The sequence below is a fragment of the Peromyscus eremicus genome, chromosome 1 (genome assembly GCF_949786415.1).
Source record: "Peromyscus eremicus chromosome 1, PerEre_H2_v1, whole genome shotgun sequence".
Taxonomy (NCBI): Eukaryota; Metazoa; Chordata; class Mammalia; order Rodentia; family Cricetidae; genus Peromyscus; species Peromyscus eremicus.
The window spans coordinates 113,671,742-113,696,340 of NC_081416.1; the positions used below are offsets into that span (position 1 = coordinate 113,671,742).

The 24,599-nt window shown below is 43.4% G+C and overlaps 1 long non-coding RNA gene across 1 annotated transcript; it reads right to left on the minus strand.

Annotated features, from left to right (window-relative positions):
- Positions 1-7,558: 7,558 nt before the first annotated feature.
- LOC131902252 (uncharacterized) lies at positions 7,559-11,315 on the minus strand. Its single transcript, XR_009377035.1, has 4 exons — positions 11,016-11,315; positions 10,290-10,385; positions 9,523-9,806; positions 7,559-7,699 (listed from the first exon to the last, which is right to left on the minus strand). It is a non-coding gene; the product is annotated as an uncharacterized LOC131902252 (long non-coding RNA).
- Positions 11,316-24,599: the final 13,284 nt, after the last annotated feature.

Below are 24,599 nucleotides of genomic sequence, written 5' to 3' on the forward strand. Positions count from 1 at the left end.
AATTGGAGGTATTTAGGTCAGAGATGCCACTAATTAATTGCTTCCGAAATGCACAGCCATGTGGTCCTTCCTAGGAGCTAGACACAAACACCAACTTGGCCCCATTTGCAGGGATGATGAAGCCCTAGGGCATCATGTTGGCACCACCACTTGCTCACTTTGCACATGGCCACTCCTCACTCTTGTCAAGGATCCCAGTCCTTGGACCTTATCATTTTATACTACTGAGCTTTCCAAGGATAGTGATAAAACCAAGCCAGTCCTGGGCAAACCCAAGAGAGTTGGTCAAACTCAAGGCTGTGTTCTTTGTTGCAATTCGTTCTAGAACAGGCAGCTTGGCCTGTCAGAGAGGGAGAGGCAGTACCTGCTGCACAAAGGAAACAGGTCTCAGAGCAGGCACTCAGCCAACCCCAGTTCCCTAGATCCAGGCCATGCAAACCTTGGGGCCTGCTGACTCAGCCACACCTGGGGCTGCCAAGTCAGTCAGTCATCCTAGCAGCAACAGGAAGAGCAGCTTTGAGCTCTGGAGAGTGGAGGCAGACCTGCCACTCTGGTTTATTGCTGAGTGCCTCACTATAGCACAGGCCACTGCTGAGACAAGCTCAGTAAGGAATATGTAAGTGATAATCCAAGTCTTTCTCTCTAGTCGGAGGTTTAAAGTAAATTCTTGAACCCTGGCCTCATGTGCCACCCTCCTCAATTCTCCTTCCCTGGCCTTAAGCCTCATTAATAATCCTCTCCCTTCCCTACCTCAAGGGTCAGCCTAGAAAATCCCTGTTGTCTAAAACCCAGGCCACCTTCATCGGCATACGCTATAGGGACTCTTCAAGGCTCTGCCCAGACCCTTTTTGGCCAGTATCCAACAATATTCCACTGCCCCTTTACCCCTGAAGTAACCTTGCCTTGTGTCAGCCAAACCTTCTGTGGGCCAGGGCTGGGATTTTTACATTCTGGTCAGACCTCTAGTGTGAGGCAGGCTTCCTTATTCTTGGTTTGAGGATCTGCTTTCCAGGCTAAGCAGCTCTAAGATGTGCACGTTGACTTTTCTGAACCTCTGGGCTGGCTTCATCTGTAGTGTAGGTTCTATCTCAACCCCCACCCAGCTGCACCCTCAAGGTCAGTCACACTTAGCCAGGTGAAAAGGTGAAAATGAGGCACCAAGGAAAATGCTAATCTTTCCTCTTCCTAATCAACACATTTACCACCAGCTAGCTGGTTCCCACACCCTCATCCCCCACCCCCACTCTCTGTAGGAGGGTGCAGTAGAAAGAGCAGGAACTGTTGGTAGCCTCACAGCTTCAGAGGTGGGAGGAACTGGGTGGGTCGCTGAACCCTGCTTCTCATTTGTATGGGAATCTTGCTGTACTATGCACACCAAGGGGCTCGGGCTTCTGCTCAGCTCTGCCTGGATGGGTGTTCTTTTCTTTTTTGTGGCCAACTGATAGTTAGGAAAGCCCCCCACACTCCATATTCATCTCTTTGAAGGAAACAGCTCCTTGTGGTATGTGTTGTAATCCAATGCTGGATTCTGGCAAGCCTACCCTATCGGAACTATCGAGAACTGGGGTGACATCTCCCTCCCATGGTGTTACTCCATCCCTAGCTGTACCAATCAGGGTCCCAACATTGTTCACTCAAGTTAAGACAATGTGAGGCAGTGTCTTAGTTGCTGTTCTAGTGTTATGAAGAGACACCGTGACCAAGGCAATTTAGACAGGAACACATTTAATTGGGGGCTTGCTTATAGTTCCAGAGGGTGAGTCCATGATCCTCACGGCTGGAAGCATGGTTGCAGGCAGGTAGGCATGGTGCTGGAGCCGTAGCTGAGAGCTTACACTCTGATCCACAAGCACTCAGCAGAGAGAGACAGAGAGACAGAGACAGAGACAGAGAGACAGAGAGAAACAGAGACAGATTTGGACTGGTGTAGGCTTTTGAAACCCCACTCCCACACACACCTTCAACAAGCCCATACCTCCTAATCCTTCCTAAAGAATCTACCAACTGGGATCTCTGTGCTTTCGAGGCCAGCCTGGTCTACAAAGCAAGTTCCAGGAAAGGCACAAAGCTACACAGAGAAACCCTGTCTTGAAAAAAAGAATCTATCAACTGTGAACCAAATATTCAAATATATGAGCCTATGGGGGCCATTCTCATTCAAACCACCATAGGTAGATTTCTTTTCAAAGGGACTATTGATCAAGTTGAGGGCAGAATATAATAAAAGCTCAGCAACCTGCCTGAAGTAGCAAGTCTAAAACTAGAGGAGAGTACTGGTTACAAAGCCTAGAAAGTGGGTTAGTGTACTGGAAATGAGCCATTACCTGGGTGGTCCTACCAACCCTACCACTCAGAGTCAGAAGCCAGTGCTAAGGTGGATCGAGGCAGGGGAAGGCTTTCCAGTAGTTTCCTAGACCAGTTCCTGTGGGTGCAAGCTGGGCGCCAGGGGCTGTAGAGCAGGGAGGCTGAGTTTCTGTCATCAGATCTGAAAGCTGAGTGGGATGAAGGAAGTGAGAAATTTGAGGGTTTATGATTCAGAATGTGACTGGCTAAGGCAGGAAGCCTAGATGGAGTGCACAGGAAGCCTAAGAGGGTCCCTGCCTATGAGAGGAATGCCTGGGGCTTACTACAGTTGGCCTGCAGCTGTGCTCTGGCCATGTCACTCTCCAAGATTTCTTTATTGCTCCAGGCTGAGGACCCATTTTCTTACAGAGAGCACCTACCTCACATGTCTCAAAGTAGAAGGTGCATAGAACTCCCCCAGGGGTCCTGTTATAATGATGGTACTGATCCAGCAGGTCCTGGTGGTGTGGGAGATCCTGTTTCCAACAAACTCCCTGATGGTACTGATGCTTCCTGGCCACAAGTCACACTCAAGTAGCAAGCCCTTACACTAGCAGTTCTCCAACTAGATAGAATCTGAACCACTTGGAGCTTTGAGGGAGTAAAATGCAACCAGTGTAGGATACCAGGCCAAGCTACAGCTAATGAACCTTTGATAGCGATCCTTGCAGGAACCCTCCTTCTTGGGTGTCCATTAATGCCCTTTTGCCTCCTTCCTCCTAGTCTATCTTGATAGCACAAAGAGACCTTGCCCCCAGGCTTGGAGCACAATTGTTTTTCACATGAAATAGACAAACATTCTCTGCCTATCCACTGACATTAAAGATTCTGAAGTCCAACTCTCTGATTGGTCCAAGACAGTGAGAAGGGTGAAAATGAAATGAAGGAAGCCCAGAGGTGGGTGGCAAGGTATCTAGTATCCTCTTCCACATTACAGAACTCCAGGTGGGATGCAGAGGAAGAATTTTAAAGCTCCTTCCAGTTCTCTGCTCAACAATGCCAGAGCATCACCACTGTCCTAACAACCTTCTGAAATTGGTTCTTCTTGGATTTGGTTCAGTCCAAGGCTTTTGCTGGGTGACCCAACTTGATGCCATGGATCTCCCATGATGCTTCTTGTCACTCTCTAACTCTGGTTTCTCTCCCCCAAAGCTCCAGTTCAGTGATGACATTGGTAGTCCCCATTGCCGTGGCTATCGGTCTGTATAAATAAAACACTGATTGGCCAGTGGCCAGGCAGGAAGTATAGGCGGGACAAGGAGAGAGGAGAATTCTGGGAAGTGGAAGGCTGAGTCAGAGAGACACTGCCAGCCGCTGCCATGACAAGCAGCATGTGAAGATGCCGGTAAGCCACGAGCCACGTGGCAAGGTATAGATTTATAGAAATGGATTAATTTAAGATATAAGAACAGTTAGCAAGAAGCCTAGCACGGCCATACAGTTTGTAAGCAATGTAAGTCTCTGTGTTTACTTGGTTGGGTCTGAGCGGCTGTGACAGAGATTTGTCCTGACTGTGGGCCAGGCAGGAAAACTCTAGCTACACCCCATTACCAAGAGCAGGTTGACACACAATGGTCCACAGGCCAGATTCACTCAGCCACTACTAAAAGCACAGGTACGAGGTGTGCTTGCACTTTGAAAAATTCCATATTCTATTATCTTTGAACCTCAAATGTTATCGCTAATTTATTGTGTACTACATGGCTTTAATTATTATTATTATTACCATTACTATTGTTGTGGCATTTAAACGCGTGCTTTTTAGTTTACAATTCTAAAAATACCCAAAACTTATACTTGAGAAAAGGAAAGTTTGGCTTTATCAAATTTCTTTTCCTTTTTGTTGTTGTTGTTGTTTTGAGACAGAGTTTCTGTGTGTGGCCCTGGATGTCCTGGATCACTTTGTAGACCAGGTTGTCCTCAAACTCACAGAGATCTGCCTGCCTCTGCCTCCCAAATGCTGAGATTAAAGGTTTGCACCACTACACCCTGCTTTATCAAGATAATTTCTTATGGTGGAACAATGTGTGTGTGTGTGTGTGTGTGTGTGTGTGTGTGTGTGTGTGTGTGTGTGAAGACCAGAGATTGATGCTGGGTTCTTCCCCAATTGCTCCACCTTATGTTTTGAGATAGTGTTTCTCAAGAACTGGGAGCTTTCTGATTTTTTTTTAAGATTTATTTATTATGTATACAGTGTTCTGCCTGCATGTATGCCTGCACACCAGAAGAGGGCACCAGATCTCATTACAGATGGTTGTGAGCCACCATATGGTTGCTGGAAATTGAACTGAGGACCTCTGGAAGAGCAGTCAGTGCTTTTAACCTCTGAGCCATCTCTCCAGCCCCTTTCTGATTCTTCTAGCTTGGCTAGCTTAAAAAAAAAATGCCAGGGACCCTCCTGTCCCCACCTCCCAGCACTACAATTTCAGGAGCATGATGCTGAGCCCTGATTAATTTTTTTTTTAAATTGTGTGTGTGTGTGTGTGTGTGTGTGTGTGTGTGTGTGTGTGTGTCTGGGTTCTCATGGAGACCTATCATCCTGGCTGGTATTAACTGTGATTTTACACTGGCATCCAGGCATCTGGGATTGGGAAATTGCAATTTTAGTTGTTGATATCTGGTCTTGTCTTTTTGGAGTGAGTTCCCCATTCCTAGGTTTGTATTTTCTTCTCTAGATCTTAGGAGAGTGTGGCAGCTGTGGATTACCTCATAAGGAGTGCCTGTGAGATCCTGCCAGGTGTGACCACTAGGGTAGAATGCTGGGTATTGAACTCAGGGCTTCATGTACACTAAGCAAATGATTTACCATTGATTTATACTCTCAGCAACTGTAAAATTTTCTCTCTTTACAAAAAAGACATTGAGGGATGGAGGAGATGGGCTAAGCAGGTAAGAGTGTTACTCTGTAAGCACGAGGACCTGAGTTTATCTCCAGCACTCAGATAAAAATCTGGGCATGCCAGGAGTAGTGGTACACACCTTTAATCCAAGCACTCTGGAGGCAGAGGAAGGTGGACCTCTGTGAGTTCAGGGCTAGGCTGGTCTATGTAGCTAGCTCCAGGATAGCCAGTGCTACATAGAGAGACTCAGATCCTGTCTCAAAAAAACAAAAACAAAACCCCAAACAAAACAAAGGCTTGGTGTGATTTCACATACTTGTAACCCTAGCATTGGAGGGTGGAGAAACTTGGATCCTAAAAGCCCCCTGGCTAGCCAGCATAGCCCAAACAGTAGGCTTCCAGCTTTGTGAGAGCTCCTGACTCAAGACAACAAAGCAGAGGGTAATCGAGAGAGAAAGCTTGCATCATGCTTTGGCCTCCACATGCACATACATAGGTGTGTGTAGCTAGAGTTTTCCTGCCTGGCCCACAGTGAGGACAAATCTCTATCACCACCAGTCCCACAGCCGCTTAAACCCAACCAAGTAAACACAGAGACTTATATTGCTTACACACTGTATGGCCGTGGCAGGCTTCTTGCTAACTGTTCTTATATCTTTTTTTTTTTTTTTTTTTTTTATTTTGCAATACAATTCAGTTCTACATATCAGCCACAGATTCCCTTGTTCTCCCCCCTCCCGCCCCCCTCACCTTCCCCCCAGCCCGCCCCCCATTCCAATCTCCTCCAGGGCAAAGCCTTCCCCACAGACTGAGATCAACCTGGTGGACTCAGTCCAGGTAGGTCCAGTCCCCTCCTCCCATGCTGAGCCAAGGGACCCTGCATAGGCCCCAGGTTTCACTGTTCTTATATCTTAAATTAATCCATTTCTATAAATCTATACCTTGCCACGTGGCTCGTGGCTTACCGGTACTTTACATCTTCCTTGTCCTGATGGCGGCTGGCAGTGTCTCCCTCACCCAGCTTCCTGTTCTCTCAATTCTCCTCTCTGTTAGTCCCGCCTATACTTCCTGCCTGGCCACTGGCCAATCAGTGATTTATTTATTGACCAATCAGCAACACATTTGACACACAGACCATCCCACAGCAGGTGTGGACACTTGTGTGTACTCACATGTACCACACATACACAAGTAAATAAAAAACAATGTTCACTAAAAAAAAAAAAAAAAAAAAAAAACAACCAGCATTGTTGTTAGCTGCCTCTCAAGAAGCCCATACCTACACTAGGGTGCATGCCATCCTTCCCTAAGCAATTCTCTCACACTAACGCCCATGCTTAAAACTATGCTATGGGCTTTTCTTAAGAAACTCCAAGTCAGTTAATAAAAAAGAAAGGCAGTGTTATAACAGCTTTAAGTACTATCAGGACAATCTTCTAGTTTTGGAGGGGAGACATGCACACTGTTCTATTCCAATTTCTTGGCTAACCATCTAGGTTGAGTAAGTTTACAACTTTCTTTGCCAACCCCATCCCCACACCCCCGTGGTACTAGGGTTGGACCCGGGCCTCACATACACTAAACCAATTGTTTTGGTTGCTCATCAACTATTTATTTATGTTATCTATTGCAAAAGACAAGCTAATTTTAGCTATGACTGAGCTGAATAAGACTGATAAGCACTGTTCACTTGTCCCACAGGTGCTAAGCACTTTGAATATACTGTTCACATGTAATCAACCAAGAGATGAAGATATCCCTATCTGCACTTTAAAGATAAGGAACTAAGTCTCAGAGAACTAAAAACCTCACCTGAGAAGTTGAAAGACCCACAATTTGAGCCTAGTTCTGGCGGTCCACTGCTCTAACTACTGAGCAGCACGGTTACAAGGTTCTTATAATGTGAACTATCCACAATTCACTGGCTGACTCATTCACTGAGCAAATATTGAAGGCCCATGGGGCAAGCACCTATCTGCCTGGTGCCCAGGGTACTGCTGAGGTTGCTAGGAGATAGTGATAAGCTCTCCCCGCAGTGCTAAGCAGGGGCTGTGCTCCAGACTGATAAGGGACACCAGACGACAGGAGTGAGTTGCTAGCGGAACCTGGAAGGAGATGAATGGAAAGGACAGCTAACACATGCTGTGGGGTGGGCAGGAGGATGTCCCCAAACTTCTGGGAGGCACCAGAGTTAGACATGAGAATAAACATGCCAACTTCACTCCCCACCCCATCTCCTGGCTACTTTCCTATAGACCACGCACAACTGGGGTGCAAAGGACATGGGGGCTCATCGGGGCTTGCTGAGGGACTCTACGTGGCTCAGCTTCTCTGAGAAGTTTTGGGAAAAAACAATATGAAAAGGTTACCTAAAGGGGTGATGAAAATCGACAGAAAATCCTGTATTTTTGCACGTCAGCACTGGGTTCATGGCACTAGCTGGATATCCACGTTGTTTAGTGTACAGCAGTACTCATTAACTTGAGACTTGGCCAAAGCAGGTCACTGGTACATATCTGTGGGAGAAGAAATGGGATGTGGAGAGGTGTCTCAGGTGTCACTTGAATTAAGTGAAATAAATGCATAAGAAATAAATAAATTTCTTAAATGAAATTATTTTAGAACAGTTTATATATTCAAATGTATTTTAGAGTTCTAGATTTACCAAAAAAATGATTATATAGAAAATTCTCATTTAACCTCTTATTAGTATCTTGTGGCACATCTGTCACAATTAATGAATCAGTATTGGCACATTATATTATTATTATTATTATTGTTGTTATTGTTGTTGTTGTTATTTGGTTTTTAGAGACAAGGTTTCTCTGTGTATATTTTTGGATATCCTGGAACTCTGTAGACCAGGCTGACCTTGAACTCACAGAGATCCACCTGCCTCTGCCTCTGCCTCTGCCTCTGCCTCCCAGTGCTGGGATTAAAGGCATGTACCACCACTACCACCTGGCCCATGGTACATTATTAAATGAAGTTATACAACATTCAGATTTCCTTCATCTGTTCCCAGGTCCACCCCAGGACTCCATGCTATAGTTCACTGGCAATGCATCTTCTGGGTCTCCCAGAGGGTGACGATTCTTGCTTTCCTTGTCTTGGATGACCTTGACAGTTTTCAGTATCAGTCAACAATACAGTGGAACATTTCTTGTTGGGATTGATTTTAATGTTTTTCAGTGATTAGAAGGAGGAGGAAGACTAAGGACATAATGCACTCTTATCATCACACTATCTCAAAGGACAGACCACCAACAGTGACTTTCCTGATGGACCTTGGTCCATGGGTTGACTGATGTTACTCAAGGCTGCCTAGTATGGTTACTCTTTCCCCAAGTTCCATATCCTTTATGACATGGCACACATGAGGACTTGGAAATCCCACTCCATCTTCTTGATGGCCAAATTATCTCTATAACTGGTTTGGAATGTTTGGCACGGGAGATTTGTTGGTTTCCCTCATTTATTCATTTGATCATTTTTTTATTAGTGTGGACTTGTGGATATTTTATTCTTTGGCTCTAATTCAATACCATGTTATTCACTTTGTTACTCAAATTGTCCCAATCTTTGCCACTGAGGATTCTTTCAGTTGGCCCTGTGTTCCTTTGACACTCCACTAACATAGGGCTTTTGTGTGTGGCTTTACTCTGTCGTAATTCAAGATACTCTAGATGTAACCTGTATGCTTCTGGCCTCAAGAGTAGAAGAGCCTTACTTCCTATTCTCTTGCTTCCTTTCTTGGGAAAAGCACTTGAACCTAATTTCTGGGGCTAGTTGTCTGAGTGGTTATCAGGGAGCCATGACTTTTCTCAGGTAAGAGAGCAAGAAAATATATGTGTATGCTAATGAACATATTCATATACACATACAGGTGTACATGTAAAGATATATGCATATCGCTATATGTACATCTGTATCTATATTAAATGTAAATACACACTGAGTCTTGAACTTGAATCTAATCTAGTTCCCTATGGATCATTCTAGTCATTCTAACAGGTGCACAGCAGTACCTCACTATTATTTTATATTTATGTATGTGTGTCTATGTATGTGTACAAGTGTTTGATGTATACAGGATCTCACTCTGTATCCCAGGTTGGTCTCAAACCTGTGTCAGCTCAGGCATGAGCCACCACAGCATCTCAATTGTTGCTGTGGTAGTAGCCATGGCTCTTCTGTTTTATATATTTATTTATTTTTATTTAAGTACATTTTTTTTTTCTGGAGCTGAGGACTGAACCCAGGGCCTTGTTAGGCAAGGGCTCTACCACTGAGCTAAATCCCCAGCCCTTTAAGAACATCTTTTATTACAGTTACTTACTTATTTAGGAGGGTAAGCACATGCTATGACAAGCATGGGAAGTTCCTAAGATAAACTCTTAGGAGTCAGTTCTCTCCTTCCACACCACATAGGATCAGTCTCAGGCTATCTGCTTGGTAGCTTCTTTACTCTCTTTACTCCATTACTTCAGCCTGGCTGTTCTTGGTTTGTTGTTGTTGGTTTTCTTTCTGAGTCAGTTTCAGGTAGCCCAAACCAGCCAAAATGCAATATGTAGCCAAGGCTGGTCTTGAACTCCTGATCTTCTTGTCGTTGCCTCCCAAGTGCTGCAATAATAGGTATGTGCTTTGTTACTGTTTTCATTGACATTTCCATAATGAAAAAACAGTGTTGGAAATTCTTTTTTTTTTAAACAATTTATTTATCTTTATTTTATGTGCATTGGTGTATGCATGTATGTCTGTGTGAGGGTGTCAGAACTTAGAGTTACAGACAGTTGTTAGCTGCCATGGGGGTGCTGGGAATTGAACCTAGGTCCTCTGGTACAGCAGCTGGTGCTCTTAACCACTGAGCCATCATTCCAGCCCCAGAAATTCTTTTATATACTTATATGCCACTTGTACACATTCTTTCATAAAGTTTCTGTTCCGATATTGGTCCCATGGGGGAAAAAGTAAAATCCAGTTGGATGTTTTCTTATCATTATTTGTATATTTTGGTATGTCTTAGAGATTATATTGCTATGAAGAGACACCATGACCACAGCAACTCTTATAAAGGAAAACATTTAAATGGGGTGGCTCACTTACATTTCAGAGGTTCAGTTCATTATCATCATGGTGGGGCATGGTGGTGTGCAGGCAGATATGGTGCTGGAAATGTACTCTAGTGTCCTACATCTTGATCTGCAGGCAACAGGAAGTGAACTGTTTCACTGGGTGTGGCCTGCACATACGAGACTTCAAAACCTGCCTCCACAGTGACACACTTCCTCCAACAAGGCCACACCTACTCCAACAAAGCCACAACTCCTAATAGTGCCACTCCCTTTGGGGGCCATTTTCTTTCAAACCACCATATTCTACTCCCTGGCCCCCAAAGGCTTGAAACCATATCATAATGCAAAAATGCATTCAGTCCAACTTCAAAAGTCTCCATAGTCTATAATAGTCTCAAACTTGTTTCAAAGTCCAAAGCCTTTTCTGAGACTCATGGCAATCTCTTAACTGTAATCCCCTGTAAAATCACAATCAAAAAGCAGATCTCGGGGTGGTGGTGGTGGTGGTGGTGGTGGCGCAAGCCTTTAATCCCAGCACTCAGGAGGCAGAGCCAGGTGGATCTCTGTGAGTTCAAGACCAGCCTGGTCTACAGAGTGAGATCCAGGACAGGCACAAAAACCCTGTCTTGAAAAACAAAAACAAAATAAAAAATAGAAGTACCAAAAAGCAGATCATATACTTCCAATATATAATGGCACAGGATATACATTACCTTTCCGAAATATAGAGAAGGGAGCATAGTGAGGAAATACTGACCCAAAGCAAGACTAAAAACAGCTGCGCAAAGTCCAAACTCTCCATCTCTGTCTCTGATGTCAAATGCTATTCAGATTTCCAATTCCTTTCATCTTTGTTGACTGCAACACACTTCTTTCTCTTGGGCTGGTTCCACTCCCTATTAGCAGCTCTTCGGTAAGTATCTCAGGACTCTGGCATCTCTAACTTCTTGGGGTCTCTAAGGCAATCCAGACTTCAACTTTACAGTTTCACACAATGGCCTCTCTGGACCTCCATTCAGGGACACCCCTGACACATGCCTGGCCTCAGCAGCTTTCCTTATAGTCTCTGAGGAAGGTTCCATAATGTCTTTCCTCTATCCTTCACTCTAAAGCCAGAACCACGTAGCTGAACCTGCTAAGTTTTCCTGTTTTCTGGGGCTGGAACATGGCCCCCTCATTCAATTACATCTTCACCAGCTTTCTGTTTTCCTTAGCTGCCTAAGCTTGGCTGTCCTGGAATTTGCTCTGTAGACCAGGCTGGCCTTAAACTCAGAGATCTGCCAGTTTCTGCCTCTGGAGTGCTGGGATTAAAGGCATGCACCTCACTTGCCTCTAAATTTTTCTTTAATTTCTTTTCACGAGTTGAAGATAGCTGGGTGGGATCTTGCCCTGAGGTCACCACTCCCTTTATTCCATTTCTTTATCTGTTTATCTCCTTGAACACAGGATTTAGCTCCATCCCACTTCCTGGTGCTTCTTTTCTCCTCAAATTCTACATTTTCTTGCTCCTTTTCATTATAAATATTTATGAGAGTGACCAGTAATAAGGACACAACAGAGTCAATACTAGGCTGTTTTGAGATTTCATCTGCCAACAGATTTAATATAAATCTCTTCACTTTCACCTCAGGCAGACTCTTCAGACACAGGCAAAAAGCAGCCACTTTCTTCAGCAAAATATCACAAGAATGATCTCCAGGCAACATACTGAACTTCTTCTCTCTGAAACCTCTTGAGCTAGCCCCTGACAGTTCAATTCATTATCAGTACCATTGTCTTTCATGCTCTTACCAGTATGGCCCACTAAGCAGTGCTTAAAGCATTCCACTGCTTTCCTAACCCAAAGTTACCAAAGTTCAAACTTCTCCAAACAAAAAAACATGGTCAGTCCTATCACAGCAATAGCCCATTCCTGGTACCAACTTCTGTCTTAGTTGGGGTTTCTATTGCTGTGAAGAGACACCATGACCACGGCAACCCTTATAAAACATTTAAATAAGTGGCTTGCTTACAATTCAGAGGTTCAGTCCATTATCATTATGGTGGGATATGGTGGCATACAAGCAGACTTGGTGCTGGAGAAGTAGCCAAGTGTTCTACATCTTGCAGACAACAGGAAGTGAATTACTCACTGTACATGGCTTGAGCATATAAGAGACCTCAAGACCCATCTCCACAGTGACACACTTCCTCCAACAAGGCTACACCTACTCCAACAAAGCCACAACTCCTACAATGCCACTCCTTTTGGGGGCCATTTTCTTTCAAACCACAACAGGGTACAAGTACTTTATTAATGTGTTTTGCCAATCTTTTCTCCAAATCTATGGCTTATTTCTTCATTTACACAGCAAAAATTAACGTTAATTAAGTTGAACTTACCCATTTTTATATATAGATTTTGCTTTGTGTATTATATCCAAGTCCTCCAGCAAGGCCAACTTTAAACGATTTCTTCTTCTACAAGTTGTATGTATTGGGTTTTATGCATAGATCTATGATCCATTGTAAGCAAATTTTTGTGAAAGGCATCAGGTACGTGTCTACATCTCCCCTATCCCCAATAGCATCTCCATTATTCCATCAACATCTGTTGGAAAACTCTTCTACCTACACTTAATTACCTTTGCACATCTGTCAAAAATACTGGATTATATTTGTGTGGGCATTGAGATGGCTTTATCAAAGAATATAATGAATACAATAAAATATTTATAATACAAACACAAGAATATAATTAGGCCTAGGGCTTTAGACTAATCAATTAGTATAGTGTTGGTTTTTACTACTCAATGAATCTATCTTTTTGGCAGTGTTTTCAAATTACAATAGAACAATAAAATAAATCATGATATATGTCGGTAATATTTGGCCAAATCCCATTTTGGACATCCTAGAAAAGTACTTTTAAAAAGTCAAGGACTGGGGGCTGGAGAGATGGCTCAGCAGTTAAGAGCACTGGCTGCTCTTCCAGAAGGCCTGGGTTCAATTCCCAGCACCCACATGACAGCTCACAACTATCTGCAATTCCAGTTTCAGGGGATCTGACACCTTCATACCAATGTCCATAAAATAAGGTTGTTGTTAAAAAAAAAAAAAAAAGTCAAGTACTAGGCTAGGGAGATGGCTCAGTCAGTTAAGGTGTCTACCGTGCTGGAGTTCAGATCCCCAAAGTTGGACACACATATCTGTAACCCCAGAGCTGGGAGTCGAGGTAGGGGAGGGGTGACAGGTAAATTCTTCAGAGTTCATTATCCACCCAGTACAGCTAATTGGCAAGTTCTGGGTTCCGTGGTTGACCTTGTCTCAAAAGATAAGTTGGAGAACAACAGTGGAGGAGACTCGGGTCAACCTCTGGCCTCCACACACTAATGAGCACACATGTACATGTACACTTGCATGCACACGGACACCACACACACACACATGCACACACTGTCAAGGGGAAATTTTTTCCTTCTGAACTTTTCATTCTGAAAGATGAAAGTATTGAGATTAGAGAAATCACAAGTTTGGTGGTGGTGGCACATGCCTTTAATCCCACCACTCAGGAGGCAGAGGCAGGCGGATTTCTGTGAGTGTGAAGCCAGCCTGGTCTACAAAGTAAGTTCCAGGGCAGACAGGACTGTTACACAAGAAACCCTGTCTCAAAAAACCAAATAAATAAATAAATAAATAAGAAATGAACAAACAAACAAATAAAAATCACAAGAGCCTCTTATACTCTGGACTATGTTTTAATTCAGTAGCAGAGCACACTTTTATCTGGGAAAATGGTTCACCTAGTGTGATGGTTAGTTTTAATTGTCATCTTGATGAGATCTAGAATCACCTGGAAGGTAGGCAAGCCAAATGGCTTCTCTGTTCTTCATGCAGTTGAGTGCTACAGAGATGACAATACCTCAGGTCACCTCTACTGTCCGCAACTATCCTTCTGAGGCACACGGTGCTAGGTATTTTGAAGGTTTCTGTCCAGTGAGATTTGACTTAGGAAGCTACATGCTAAAAGAAATACAATTCTGAAAATACAGATGACAGGAAGTTAGTAAAGAAGGGAAAAAAGCCACCAGGAAAGTCAAAAGAATAGCCTGGGGTCGTCACACAGAAGAGACACACTTGCCATCTGAAAGGCTTTAGAGATGAGGCTGTAAGAAAAACTTTCACTTCAATCTCAAGCAATCAGTGGGACACACCTTTAATTCTAGCACTAGGAGGGCCAAGGCAGGTAGATCTCTATGAGTTCAAGGCCATCTTGGTCTGCACAAGCTCCAGGCCAGCAAATGCTACCTAGTGAGACCCTGTCCTCAAAACACGGGGAGGTGTTGGGGGTAGGAGGGTACAGTCTGGTGAAACTTTTATGAAGAAAGTAAGATTAAGTAATACAAAAGTCAATTGTAAGATATAAGAGTAGGGCAGATCAATAAACACGAGGAGATAACAGAAACTGGTCATCGATCACTAAACCCAGATCAAGACTGGGAATGGTCACACCTGGAATGGAGAACATGCTTGCATGGGTAGAGGAGGGCCATGCTGGGTTGAGGATGATTAACCTGACCCTTGGCTGGACCTGGATAGGGACTACAGAATGCCTCTTAGAGGCTCCATGGAGCAGAATTTCCTGCTCTTATGTAAATACATCAGACTACTGGCCTTGTTATTAGATTCGTTTCTCATCAGCAGACTCATTTAAGCCAAGTTCATAAAACGGATATATAAATCCAAGTTCTAATTTATAAATTAAAAATGAGAAATATAACTAAGACTAGGACAGGGCCCAATCAGATTAACTCACAACAATAAAAGTCTGTTAAATAAATTAGGCATTTAATAACCAGGAGAGCCTGAGAAATGAAAACTGGACAAACACTCTCTTTCTTTTTGGTTGAGACATAGTTTCTCTGTGTAGCCTTGGCTAGCCTGGAACTTGTTCCTTCGACTATGCTGACCTCAAACTCACAGATATCCTCCTGCCTGCCTCCCAAGTGCTAGGATTAAAGGCATGCACCACCACTGGCCAGCTGGACACCACAGGACAGCTTGCTAGGTAGTCCAGCACATATAAAAGTCAGTCTAGCACTGACCCTTCCCACCCTGAGATGATGCTGAGCTGGTTACAACCCTCTCTTTCTTTCAATTGACACATGCTGGCTTCAGATATATTGGTGTATTCAAACATGATACATTAAGCCAGGCATGGTGATGCATGCTTATAAACTCCACACTCTAGAGGAGTTGTGGGGTCGCAACACCTTTGGGGTATCCAAAGAACCACTCCAAAGGGATTGCCTTAGACCACTGGAAAACAGATATTTACATTACAATTCATAACAGTAGTAAAATTACAGTTATGAAGTAACAATGTAAATAATTTTATGGTTAGGGTCACCACAGCACGAGGAACTAACTGTATTAAAGGGTCACAGCATCAGGAAAGTTGAGAACCACTGCCCTAGAGGCTGAGGCAAGAGGAGTGCCACAATTTCAAGGCCAACCCAGGCTACACAGAAACACCTTATCTCAGGAAAAAAGTGTATGACAAGGCTAGGAGCCACTCTACTTCCTAGTTACAGAGTCCAAGCTCTAGGGAATCTGGGAATTTCTAAACTAGATGTAAAATTTTACCTATGATTCTTGCCTTATCTGTTGGGTTTGAAGCCAAATTCTTTTTTTTTTTTTTTTTTTTTCAGGACAGGGTTTCTCTGTGTAGGTTTGGAGCCTGTCCTGGAACTCACTCTGTAGACCATGCTGGCCTCGAACTCACAGAGCTCCACCTGCCTCTGCCTCTGCCTCCAGAGTGCTGGGATTAAAGGTGTGCGACAAGCACCGCCCAGCTTGAAGCCAAATTCTTAGCAGACATGTTCAAATCTTAGTGTTCAGAGACAACTCACACTAGCCCTGGAGTACTGAGAATACAAAACTATATTAACATACACATTTTTTTTTAAAAAGCTAACCATGCCAAAGAATGGAGGTTAGACCCCTGTCTTTCTCTACGATATCTCAGTAATACTAGTAATGTTTTAATTGATAGCCAGGTGAGGTGGTACATAACTATAATCATAACACTAGGGGGACTGATGTTGTATTTTAAAGACAGCACGAAGGAGTCACACTATAAAACAGGACCCATGTAGGAGGTGTATTGAGGGGAGGGCAGAGAAGGGGGCAGAGACTGGCCCCTGGGGACAAGAGTGAAGAGAAAGAGACAGGAGGGGGACAAGGCCCGCCTTTTATAAGGAAACATAGCAAATGCACACAGGAGGTGCTCTTAGTGGCTGCAGCTGAGGTACATCCTGTCAGGACCCTAAGGGCAGGCCAGTACAGATGCCTAAATGCTAACAACTGAGGCAAGAGGATCATAAGTTCAAAGCCAGCCTGGTATAAGAAGACTCTGTCTTAACAACAACAAAAACGCTGATAAACACAGAGTGAAGCTGGGTGTGGTGGTGCATACCCACCATCTAGGCACTCAGGAGCTGGAGGCAGGAGGATGACAAGTTTATGGCCAACTTTGGCTATACAGTATGTTTTAGGCAGGTCTACATGAAACTTTGACCCCCAAACCCTAAACGAACCAAACAGAAAAACACAGCAAACTACAAACAAAAGTATGGAGTAAAAACTTCTGACCAGACCCAAAGCAAAGAGAGATTGACAAACTTATCAAGAATAATTTTGGAAACCAAGTTTAGTTGGCTGAAAACAAATTAGGGAACAAAGTAAGTATTAAGGTGACTGTAGGTGTACTGGGAAAGATAAAAATAATAAACACACTAATTTTTAAAATTATCTATGGGTACCTGCGTCAGACCATGGATAATTCCTGCAAGTGTTCTCAAATGCCTCCCTAACCACCCCCAAATTAAAGAGGGGCCAGCAAGACAGCTCAGTGGGTACAGGTGCTTGTCGTGCAAGGCTGATGATCTGAGTCCAATCACATTAACCCACACAACGTGGAAGGGGACAAACAACCCCATAAAATTGTCCTCTGACCTCCACTTGTATACAGTGGCATGCCTAACAATAATACATTAATTTTCAAAGAGGGCTCCGGATGTAGCTCAGTGGCAGAGTGTTTGCCTAACAAGTATAAAGAGTCCTACTTAAACCCTAGTACTAAAACAAAGCAAATTAAGTATAATGTAAGTGAATTATTAATAAGAAATATAATGTTCACAAATTGTTCTCTTTAATATTTCACTGAATTATTATCAAGGCAACAAAAATGCTTGAGAAATGTTTTATTTAAAAATCTAAATAACTTCTGAGAAAAAGAGCAGATTTCTTCTTTTGTTGAGGCTACTATGTATGTAGCCCACTCAGACTTCTAATTCATAATCCTCCTGCCTCAGCCTCCTGGATGCTAGGATTACAGGTGTACATTCCTAGGCCTGGCCATGAAGTTTTATTTATTTTGAGACAGGGTCTCTACATAGTCCTGACTGTCCTGGAGCTCCCTTTGTAGATCAAGCTGGCCTCTAACTCACAGAGATCCACCTGCCTGTGCCCCTAGAGTGCTGAGATTAAAGGTGTGTGCCATCATACCCAGCTGACAGAAGGATTACAATTGTTTTGTTTTTCAAGACAGGGTTTCTCTGTGTAGCTCTGGTTGTCCTGGAACTCACTCAGTAGACCAGGCTGGCCTTGAACTCACAGAGGTCCACTTGCCTCTGCCTCCTGAGTACTAGGATTAAAGATGTGCGCCCACCGCCACCGCCACCACCACTGCCACCACCGCCACCACCACCCGGCAACAGAGGAATGCTTAACAGGTCATTCACATTCTGTGGTGATGTGACGTTCCTCTCTGTTCCGATTTGTTCTCAGCAAACACAATTTCAATTAGAAAACTCAAAATTATTCTTTGTTTATTTATTTAGGTTTTCGTTTGTTTCATTTTGTTTTTATTAGAGGAACAACATAGGGTCCCATATAACCCAGGCTGGCCTCAAACCTGCCACATAGCTTCTCCTGACCTTTCTGCCTTCATCTCCCAAGTGCTCAGATAACAGGCACATGGCATCATTTCTTGCTTTCCAACGTTTTTCTGAAGTTAACCTAGGGACATAAAAAGATCAAATGTTCACATAAAATACAGAAGAGCAATGGATGGTGGTGGTGGAGAGGTACTAAGAACTGTAGCAGAAGTTTCTCCGGTCCCACTTGGCCCCATGGCCCCATAGCCGCTTATAAAATCATCACTCGGGGTTGGGGATTTAGCTCAGTGGTAGAGCGCTTGCCTAGCAAGCGCAAGGCCCTGGGTTCGTTCCTCAGCTCTGAAAAATAAATAAATAAATAAATAAATAAATAAATAAATAAATAAATAGATAGATAGATAGATAAATAAATAAATAAAATCACTCAGAGGCGTATATTAATTACCAACTGTATGCCCAATGGCAGGCTTCTTGCTAGCTAGCTCTCTCATCTTAAATTAACCCATTGGTATTTATCTATATATCATCATGTGTTCCGTGGCTTTACCTACGTCCCATTACATGTTGATCCTAGGACGGCAGTTTGGCATCTCTTCCCACTCTCCTTTCTCCTTTCTCCTCTCATTATCTCTTTTGGATTTTCCCACCTGGCTCCATCCTGCCCTGCCTTAGGCCAGTGCCGCTTTATTTACTAACCAATGGGAACAGCATATATTCACAGCATACAAAAAGATATTCCACAGCAAAGACCATTATTAAAATGTCATGAGTGATGGGGGAACATGATGCTGAAGCAGAATACCAAGGCTAGACTATCGAGGTAGCTTAGCTTTAGAGCTCATGATATGTAAAAGTTAACATATGCTAACGGTCTTACACAAATGCATGGAGAGGGAGGGAATAACTGATACACTTGTTAGTATAGTTGATTAGAGACTTTGAAATGGACCAACTTATATTATTACTTCACAACAAAAAACAAAAGCAAAAAAACAAAAAAAAAAACCCCACCTCATCCAATGTCAGAAACCTCTGGTCTGATTTAGAAGATGATAAATATACAGAACAACAATTTCATTTAACTCAGTAAGCAGTACATCATAAGCAAGTAAGGTGTGAGGATACAACCTGTCTTCAGGCATAGTACAATCGAGCTAGAACTGGATTAGAAGCTTCTCCCCTGTGGGCTAGCTCTCATCATGCTACTTGGAGAGACTTGTCATCAACAGTCTTACTCAGATGTGGAGTCTGAGTGCAACATTACCAACTGACCAGGAAAGCTGTGCCCACTGATTCCATAATGGGAAGTCTGTTATCCAATCACTTCCTGATTGGATCTGATGACCACTCCACGGGAGGGAATCCATGCCTGGTACTGAAAACCTGATCAAAAGTCTGTGACTAGGGAGGGAGGTTACAAGTTTTAGTGAGGAAGTTACTGCTATTGTTTTGCTAAATGGACATGGTGTACCCATCAACTTGCCTTCTAGATAACTGCATTTATGTCCTTAGAGAGGTGCTGTTGTCACCTTTGGTCAGAGAAGCTTTTTTTTTTTTTCCCCCAGAGTTGAGGACCGAACCCAGGGCCTTGCGCTTGCTAGGCAAGTGCTCTACCACTGAGCTCAATCCCCAACCCCAAGAAGCTTCTTTTAGCAGTGTCAGTGGTAACTGCAGAGACTTACAAGTGATCAAAGTGACAATAATAAGTGACTGTTGAGGCTTAGCCAAAAATGGGAAATCTAGATTACCTTGTGGTGATTTTAATGAGAAATGTTCACCACAGACAGGCTCAGGTACTTAATTAACATGTGTTCCCTGGTTGGTGGAGTTATGGGTGATGGGCTTTTGAGAGCTTTTAGCTTCACCCCACTTCCTGTTCCATCTCCCTGTCTTGTGTTTGCTGTGGAGGATGTGATCTCTCAGCTTCCTGTGCCTGCTGTCATGTCTGCTGCTTGCTGCCACGCCTCTCCTGTTCTTACGGACTCTCCCTCTAGAAACGGAAGTCAAAACAAACTCTTGATTCCATAAGTTGCCTTTGAATGTGGTGTTTTATCACCAGATACTAAAACAAAAAAGTAATTAATATACATCCCCTCCAAGGATCAGGGAATACCTTGAAAGGAGGAGTGAATGAAGGAAAGAAACGGAGGAAAAGGAGAATCACGGTGAAAGGCTTCTCAGTACAATATGGCTGTGGTACTCCTAAACTCACCACAGCTGTGATCACCTGGACACGAACTGGCTTGTCAGCATCCTGTCGTGGCGTGGGTAGGGGCTCATGGGGCCACAGCTCTACCTGAGTGTTTTTACACCATTGATAATTGTTGGTAGAGGGAAAGACTTTTATTAGAAATTTCATTATATTTTATTATTATTGTGTGTGAGTGCAGGTACTAGATTGGTGTGGGCACACGTGTCACTATGCACACATGGAGATCAGATCAGAGCACAACTCTGTGAAGTTGCTTCCCTTTCTCCACCTTCATGTGGGCTCCAGGGATTGAATTCATGTCACCAACCTGGAACAGTAGGAACACTTCTTCCCACTGAGGCCTTTTACCAGCCCCAAGTCTTGAAGAAACCTTTTCTTCTATGGCATAGCCACTGGTAAGGTGCCTTTGCTTCTGTAACCAACCCTAATGAAGCTCATTAGATTACAGAAACAAATAAAGAAAGAACTAGCCTGAGAGTAGCAAGGGGGCTGGTTGGCGAAATAAGGAAGGAAATCAGTAAGAGTGGAAGGGAGATAACAGAGGGGAATGGGAGAGGGTGATTATGACTGAAATATACTACATACATGTATGCAAATGTCACAATGAAAACCATTACTATCTACGATCAACATAATGACAAAAAAGAAAGACAAATAAAGATACAATGTGTGAAAACAGGTGAGGAGCTTTAACTTTGTCCATAAAAGTCAAGAAAGTCTTCACCAAGGAGCATGCGTTTAACCTTGGTTTAGAGGGGAGCACAGGAGTTTAGTAAGAATAATGACATGCAAAGGAGTAAAGTCATAAAAAGGAGCACCATCTAGAATACGATGAGTAGCAAAGGGTAAGTATAAGCATCTAATTCGAGCATATTAATTACCCTTCAACTATTTCAAAGCACTATGTCAACAAGGCAGCAATTGAAAACAGTGGACCTCAAAGTGTGAGCTCTGAATACCTAGGAGAGGTGGGTCTTTGAAAGATCAAAATTAGCTGGGTGTGGTGATTCATGCTTAATTGCAAAACTTGGGAGGCAGAAGCATGAGGATCAGCTGTTACAGGTTAACTGGGGCTGAAGTCTGATTTCTTCTCTTTTTTCTTTCTTTTTTTTTTTTTTTTTTTTTGGTTTTTCGAGACAGGGTTTCTCTGTGTAGCTTTGCGCCTCTCCTGGAACTCACTCGGTAGCCCAGGCTGGCCTCGAACTCACAAAGATCCGCCTGTCTCTGCCTCCCGAGTGCTGGGATTAAAGGCGTGTGCCACCACCGCCCGGCCTTATTTTCTTTTTAAGATTATTTATTTTGTGTAAGTATTTTGCTCCTATGTATGGCTGTGCACCATATGCATGCCTGGTATCCTCAGGGGTCAGAAGAGGGCATTAGATGCCCTGGAACTGGAATTTTGGACAGTTGTGAACTGCCATGTAGATGCTGGGAATCAAATCAGGGCCCTCTGCAAAAGCAACAGGATGGCTCTTAAAGGTGGAGCCATCTCTTCAACCCCAGAGAAGTCTATTAAAAATAAGAAAGTTCACAGTCATTTTCATTATAATGCCAAATCATACTTTGTCTTTTCCATCTTTCCATCTCCAGCTATTTAGTAGTGATTCCCGGAGGCTACATGCTGTGTGATACCTTAAGAAAAGTACACCAGGAAGTGCTGGCTAGAGAGAAGCAGGATGGCCACTAGAGTCCAGGAGTTCCAGACCAGACTGGGCAGCAAACAGAGATGGCAGCTCCAAGTTAATTAATTAATAATTAATATAAGAACCAATGCATTGTGGGATGTTTTGCAGCCTCTCTCTGACATTGGGTGACAGAAGTCTTCCTTCCCCAACCAACTCAAACTATTTCTATATACAGCCAAATGTTTCATGGGGACGTAATCATCCTTAGTTCAGAACTATTGTCCTAGGCCAAGCTATTTGAAAAGAATAATACCCTGGGGTCCGGGAGGTTATTAGAAACAGATCTGCTGACTTCTAGGAGAGACTCCTTCTGGACGCAGACTGTGGATGTGGAATTTAAAGCTTTGAAAAAATCCTAGATAGTATTACTTTTGGAACAATATAAGGGATAGCAGAGATTTGACCTGCTAGGATGTGGTTCTGTATACCCTTCTGGAAGGAACTGAAGTAGCTGTGTGGATGTGGGGGTCAGGGATAGAAAATAGGAGACAGAGGCTATGTTACCCCATGTGAGAAATAGCAGGGTTTACAGTGTGGTGGTGGTGGTGAGGGTATACTTCAGACACTTTAAAGGAGAACCAGCCAATCTGTGACTAACTGGACGTTGGACAGTGAAGGACCTAAGAGAAGGATGAGTCAAGGTTTACTTAAACTTGAAATGATCCAATTAAGCAGGTGATAAGGCAACCCACAAAATGAAGGAAGATATCTGAAAATTGTATTTTTGAAAAGGAATCTGTGTTCAGAACATGTAAAAACTCTTACAATCAATAACAAAAGAAACATAACCTTGAGGACTAGGGATATAACTCCACTGCTTACCTAGCATGCACAGAGCCCTAAGTTTGACCCCTAGCATCGTATAAATTGGACATGAGTACCCAGGGTCTTCCAGGATCACGATCAGAAGTTCAAGATCACCCTTGGCTACAAGGTCAGCCTGGAATACAAGATGCCTTGTCTCAAAATAAAACAAAACAACCTGACGTACTCTAACTTAAAAGGCGGCAAGATCTGAAAAGACATTTCTTCAAAGGCGTTATATAGGTAGTCCATAACTATGTGAACAGATGCCTAACATGATTGCTCACTAGAGAAAGACAAAGCAAGGCTACAATGATATAAAATCACTTCATATCCACCGGGATGGCTAAAAAAAATGATGGAAAGTGTTGGTGGGTTAGGTGGAGAAACTGGAATTGTTTTACTGATAGAAAGTGTAAAGGGGTTTGATCCTTATGGAAATCATCCTGGTAGTTCTTAAAACGGTTAACAACCGATCTTACCAAGCGAGGCAGGTAGGTTAATTACAGATCTTCACTCTCCCTCAGCTCTGGAGCAGACCACCTGCTGCTGTCTCTCCTTACTCTGCCCCATTCCTTGAGCACTAAGCAGATCCTAGTGGAACACACTACTTTCCTGCCTCCTGTGGACCCACTCAGTCACACCCCCTCCCCCAGTCCATCCCCAGGCCTCAGTGTCACCTCCCAATACCTTGAAACATATTTAACCTGAATCCCCCAGTGGCCACTCCATTCAGGATCCAGAAAGAATTTTCTACCAGACAACACACAGCCACCACACTCTCCTAAGAACCAGAGAGGGCAACAGAAACCAAGAAACAAAACGCTCACCAACAAAGACAAGACATCAGCACCTAGAAATTGCAATCTTCCCCCACTCAGATGCCTAGACGCCAGCATAAAAAAAATAAAAATTAAACCAACAGCTAGGACGATATGTCTCCACTGGAATCCAGCAATCCTACCACAGAGGCCTTGAGTATTGCAAAATAGCTGAAGCACAAGGCCAAGACCTTAAAACAGCCTTTATGAATAAGATAGATGTCCTTAAAGAGGAAATGAATAAAATCCCTTAAAGAAATCTATGAAAACACAAACAAAACAGTGAAAGGAAATGAATAAAACACTTCAAGACCTTAAAGTGGAAACAGAATAAAGAAAACCCAAACTGTGGGAAATTTAGAGATGAAAAAAATTAGGAATTTGAGGCTGGGTTTAGTGGTGTATGCCTTTACTCCCAGCCCTCAGGAGGCAGAGGCAGGCAGATCTCTGTGAGTTTGAAGCCAGCCTGTGACACAAATTGTTAAACAGTCTTATTAATAAAAAAACAAACAAACAAACAAAAAACCCCAGAGCCAGATACTGGGGTGAAAGCTGAAAGATCAGAGAAACAGAAAGAAGCCAGCCACATTCTGACCACTAGGAAATCCTCAGCCCAAGAGAGGGCTACTTCCTGTATACTCAAGTCTACATACCTTTCTGTGCCCCGCCATCTTACTTCCTCTCTCTACCCAGCTCTATCACTTCCTGTCTGTCTGTACAGACCTCCAGACCTCTATGGTTAACTAGTGCTGGAATTATAGAAGTGTGTGCCACCACGCCTGGCTCTGTTCCCAGTGTAGCCTTGAACTTACAGAGATCCGGATGAATCTCTGCCTCCTAAATGCTAGGATTAAAGGTGTGTGCTACCACTGCCTGGCC